This window comes from Rattus norvegicus, chromosome 1 (assembly GCF_021556685.1).
Source record: "Rattus norvegicus strain SHRSP/BbbUtx chromosome 1, alternate assembly SHRSP_T2T, whole genome shotgun sequence".
NCBI lineage: Eukaryota > Metazoa > Chordata > Mammalia > Rodentia > Muridae > Rattus > Rattus norvegicus.
Window position 1 is genome coordinate 183,873,283 of NC_141534.1, and position 6,000 is coordinate 183,879,282.

The following is a 6,000-nucleotide window of genomic DNA, read 5'->3' on the forward strand; positions in this document are numbered from 1 at the left end:
TGTGTGCTCATAATGTCTTTAATACTATCATTGTGTTACTGTGACACATCCTCACCTATCCAGAGGCTCAAGATCACCTTGTGTTCAGATGGATAATACATGACCAGCACACCAAGGTTAAGGTTTTGCTTTTCAGGCCCCAACACACACACACACACACACACACACACACACACACACACACACACACACACACACACACATACACAGTCTATGTCCCTTTCTCCCTGTGTCTCTGTAGCTCTGTCTCTGTGCCTCTGTTTCTGTCCCTCTTTGTGTCTGTCTGTCTGTCTGTCTGTCTCTCCCTTCCTCCCTCTCTCTATGATCTTTCTCAGGTCTGTTTGCCTTATATGAGGGGAGAAGGAAGGGGTGGGAGAGGATCAGAAGCTGAACTTCCTCTGTGTGTTAAAAGCATTACCAGAGCCATGCCTGTAATGTGCTTAGTCGTACTTTATACTTCAAAATAGTTGATGCTATTATAATCTTCATAATTATTCTGCTTTGTGTAAAACATTTGCTTTCAGACACTTCTGGCTTCAGCACATTTGTAAAAATATTTTTCTTGTTTTTACTCTGAAAACATGTAAAATAAATTCAGATAGAATATCTGTCTTCGAAGAGATGGCCATCTGGTTGTGGGAGTGGGCATGAGAGGAGGGGAAGAGACAAATGACAAAGTTGTACTTAGGAGGAGCAGAGAGGGGAGCTTTGTGAAGTCTGGGGATGTCTGTGGGGTCTGAACTGATAAAGGGTGAGGAGGAGGCATCCCCCATGGGAGGGCATTGGGCTTAAGCAGCAGGAACAGCAGGGGCAAAGGCACTGGGGTGAGGAAAGGTCTGGGCCACTGAGGAAAGCTGCAGGCAGGTTGTGGCCTCTGAGATGAAGAGGGTTTGCTGAGAAATGGCCAGGGCTGGACTGGATGGTGACTGCACTGTGTTCAGAACATCTTACTGGCTGAGGAGCAGAGATTTCTTCCTCAAACACCGTGTGTATGCGTGTGTGTGTATGTATGTGTGTGTGCACGTATGCACACATGCATGGTTGTGTGACTGTGTGTGTATGCGCATACATACATGGGCATTTCTGTGTGTGTGTGTACAACCTCAGGTGTTGTTTGTCAGGTTCCGTCCACCTTTTTCCTTTAGAGACAGGATATTTCTCTGGCCTAGAGTTCACTAAGGAGACTTCACAGCCTGGCCAATGAGTTCCTGGCTGTCGTGTCCCTGCCTCCCCAATGTGTAAACAGCATATCATACTATTTTATTCTATGTGTATGGATGTTCTGCCTGCATGAATGTCTATGTATCATGTGACTGACTTGTACCCACAGAGGCCAGAAGATGGCTTCCAATCCTCTGGAATTGGGGTTATAGACAATTGTGAACCATCACACATGTGGAATTGAACTGGGTCCTCTGGAAGAGCAGCCAGTGCTCTTAAAACACTGAACCATCTCTCCAGACTCCTGACTTTTTTGTCTCTAAATAGGTTCTGGGGATCAAACTTGTGTCCTCACACTTACAAGGTAAGCACTTTACTAACTGAGCCATCTCCCCAGCTCCTACAAAGACTTGAACAGGAATGTTACAAACTTGAAGCTTTGTTTCAGATGACTCTTGTGTACTTTGTGGGGTTTTTCTGGGGATGACTGGAAGTTGAGAGATGACAGGGGAAGCTATAGACCAGCCCCAGCATCCTTGACTGTGATAGTTCGAATGTGGTTGGCCCAGGGAGTGGCACTATTAGGAGTTATGGTCTTGTTGGAGAATGTGTGGCCTTGTTGGAGGGAGTGTGTCATTGTGGGCATGGGCTTTAAGACCCTCATTCTAGCTCCCTGGAAGCCAGTATTCTCCTTGAGGCCTTCAGATGATGATGTAGAACTTTCAGTTCGTCCTGCACCAGGCTTACTTGGACACTGCCATGCTCCCGCCTTGGTGATATTGGGCTAAACCTGTAAGTCAATCCCAGTTAAATGTCCTTATGAGAGTTGCCTTGGCCAAGGTGTCTGTTCACAGCAGTAAAACCCTAAGACATTGAGTTTCTGAAAGTCTTTACCTACTGTTGGATTTTGGATGTAAAATGTCCTCTACAGACTAGGGAGGTGGGGAAGGGCATCTTTAGGAGGTGGGTGCTCAGAGGGTGAGCCCTGAGGGTCACAGCCCAGTTTCAGTTCCTGCCTGAACATTCTTTGCTTCCTGCTCTCCCTAGCTATCAACAAGCTGTTTCTGCTCCCAGCACCATGGATTTACCCACTGCCCTGCTTTCCTCTGCACCCCTTTTGCTGTCACCCACACTAAATGCCTCCCTGAAGTTGTTTCTGACGGGCATTCTATTACAGCCACGAGGAAAGCCTCTGGTGACATTTGGCAACCTCCTCTCCTTATCTCTCGAAGTTTTAGGTTGCTGTCTTTTTCTTCCCTACTCATGAATTGAGGAGATCAAGAGAGGCGGAGTCCCAACTTAATGTGACAAATATGTCTTTCTTATTGCTCTTGTCTCTTAGAAGCCAATTAGTAACTGTGGATGAATGGATTCAGCCTTCTACAGGGCTGTGCTGAGTACAGTGGTCTATCCCCAAATGCCATGAAGGACTTGTCTGGACTGAGCCTATTACTTTGCCTGGCTTTGGCATCATCAGGGGGCTTCCCTTGAGGATCTGGAAGAACATTGTTTCTCCCAATCCCCATTCCCTTTAGAGAAAAAGACACTATCTTGAGAGACAGGCAGATAGAGCATTGACTTCTGGTCCTTGCTTCTCCAGATGCCCAGGCTTGTGCCAGGATCTTTCTCTCTTTGAACCTCAGCTTCAATAGCTGAGATCTCTCTTGCTCTGGAAGGAAATGGAAAAAGAGCCTGAAAGTGCTCTCTGTTGGATGTGTTCCCATGTAAGGTGTCTGTGTATGTGAGTCTCTTTACTTGGGGGGATCGGAGGGTGTACCCCCTGATAGGCTGTAGCTGACCACTTATTTGGTTTCCCCAGGGACTTTGATATCTGCAGCCAAATTAGACTTGGGGTCAAAATGGATCCTCTGTTTTGTTGCTGTATTAAAGAATAACCAGGAAGAATGTAAGGAGGCACTCTATTGGTTCGTACAGCGAGCACACATTGATCTAAATAAAGTAAGATGAAGTAATTACAAGCACATACACACAGATACAAAGAGATTGTCCCAGGAGTTCCAGCTATCGCTTCCCTGGAATTACAAGTGCAAGGGAAGATGATGCCTAGCTTTTCATGAACTCTAGGGTTCAGACCCACGTGCTCGCACAGAGAGCACCTCCCCAGGTTCCCACCCTCCGGCTCTCTTCCTGAAGATTCTACCGTGCTCTCACCTGACAGTATTTCCATGCTGCCAGGATTTTGTGATGAGGAGCTTCCTCCTCTGCCACTTCCTCTGCCCTCTGAAAGATGAAATTGTCGGCCGGGCAAGGCAAGGATTTATCAGATGAGACACCTGGCAGATGTCCAGAGGACGCCAATCCCCACCGCTGCTCCATCCTGCCTCTATGCCAGCTTTCTAATCTGTATTAGAAAAACACGGTCTGGTTGATTGCTCCGTAATAGACTTCCACAACATTAGCGCTTGTCTCCCCTTCTTCTAGCTCTCTCTGTGACATTTGTTTTCATTTTCAATCCCAGTCCAATTCAATTAGTTGTCTGTTTTGACTCAGGCGCAAGGCTGGGCATGGGGAATAGAGGGTGGGAATAAAAGGGTCACCCCTGCCTATAGGAGGATCAGTCTGTGGGGGAGGAGCAGAGGTATCAGTCAAGGAATCCAGAGACTGAACCCTAGATGCTGTAGTCATTTTGAACTGTAACCCTGAGACTGGGGAGATAGCCTAGTAGGTGAAGTGCCCTCTGTGCAAGCATGAGGACCTGCGATTGATCTCAGAACACACATTAAAATCCAGCAAGCTGACTTGTGCTTGAAATTATCCCCCCGCACCCCCCCCCCGTCCCCTGGGTGTGGTGGTGGTGGTGGTGGTGGTGGTGGTGATGGATGTAGATTCCTGGAACTTGCCAGTCACCGGGACTAGCCTAATCAGGAAGCCCCAGGATCCAGTGAGAGAACCTGTTTCAAAACCCAAAGCAAATGGTTCTGGAGGAATGAGACCTGAGATGATTGATTTCTGGCTCTCACATGCACACATGCACACACACAAACACATATTTACAACCCCTCCCCCACATAATGACAAACTATTGAATAAATAAATAACAAGTAAAATGAAGGTCCACAAAAAGAGAAGAGACGAGGGTACAAGAGTGAGAGAAGGATGACGATGCCTTCTGAAGAACCATGTTTAGCAAGGTTCCGAAGAGTGAGTAGGAGTCCGCTGAGTGCAGGAAGAGCATCTGACTTTTGTCAAGATGCTGTACCATAATATAGTGCTGAGTGATATAGCAGCTTGGTGCTTCAGAGCATGTGGAACGAATGGCAGGCATGGGAGGAGATGGGGAAGTGTTTGCCCGGTGGGCTGAAGGGAGGGCATTTGTTCTTGGGCTTGTGGGTTTTATTGAAACTGTGTCTCTGCTGTTGACTCTCTGCTCTTTGGGGTCAGCTATGGAATCCGGTTCATGCGACTTATACAGTTGTGTGTGTTCCCTGTCCTGCCATGTTGAATGTCCAGTCTTGTATGCCTGGATGGTGTGAAGGGCTCTGGAGACACAAAAGGAGACAGAGTGCCTGCAAGGGCAGACACGGACCCCAGCCTTATCGTTCTCCCACTACCCCATGAGCTCAGCAAGTCTGACTGTCAGTGGCTTCTTCTGCAGGACACAAGCCTCTAACCATAAGGGTCAGCAGAGAGAGCTACTTAAAACACTCAGCAGAAACTTGACGTCAGTCTGACGCTTGGTATTCCTCCCAGCAAATATTGCTACTGTTAGAGTGGTGCTAAGGGTGAAGGCTGAGGCCTTGCATGTGCTAGTGAATGCCCCATGGCTGAGGCCTTTAAATGTTCTCTGGGACCTGGGCTGAATTTTATTTGGGAGTGCTCTATCTCCAGCACTACTTTGGATACCAAGTGGGTTCAAGGCCAACCTGGGCTACATGAGACCTATCGCAAACAAAACAAAACAAAACAGTAAAAGAAAGACACATTTTCAGTGGGAGTCTTGATAAATTGTCTAGGCCTAGCTGAACACACTGTGTAGCTCAGCCAGGCCTTGAACTTGCCATCCTCCCGCCTCAGCTTCTTGAGTAGCTGGACTAAGAGATCTGCACCCTTAGGCCTGGCTGTGTTTGGAAATTATTAAGACCAATGTTAGGAAAACAGTTGCTCAATTCACTCTTCTTTGCTTTGAAGAAAGTCTCTCGTCTCTTTTGATGACAGCCTTTTCCGTGTCCTCAAAGGACAAAAACAAACTTACAAAAAAAATTAAAAAAGAAATTCAGGCAACATGAAACAGGATGGCAGGTCTGTGGTCTCAAACTCCAGAGTGCCTCTCTGAGATCACTGTGGTAAATCTGTTTACATTTTCCACCCCCCCCACCCCCACAACGTCCTGTGTTGGAACACTCAGCTATTCTGACGTCTCTATCGTGATATTTATTTTAAGACATCAGTTGGGTTTTAAATAGCTCAATAGTGAACTCTGGCCTTTGGGGAAGGCAAACTAATTATTTCCTGAGCCTCTCTGCACAGTGGGCCCCTAGGGTTTTTTTTTTTTTTTTCCTGGCAGCCCAGGAAGGAAGCACGGAGCCAGCCGCACCATGGGACAGGAGCTCAGAACCTAGGAGTCCAATGCCACAGCTACTGGCAGAAAGAAACCAGGCATCCCCAGAGATTGTCCGGACAGGGTGTCACACAAGGGGTCTGGGTGGGGTAAAGGTCTGCTGTCACCATGCTGAAGGAGGCTGGCTGCAGTCTCCGGGTGAGTGTTTGTTCTCTGCAGCATTACACAATGGAGCCTTTCAGGCCTATTTTACAGATGTGGAAAGGATGTCTTGGAGGGATGTGTCCATGTCACAGAGGCAGGAAGTTGAGAGTGGTTTG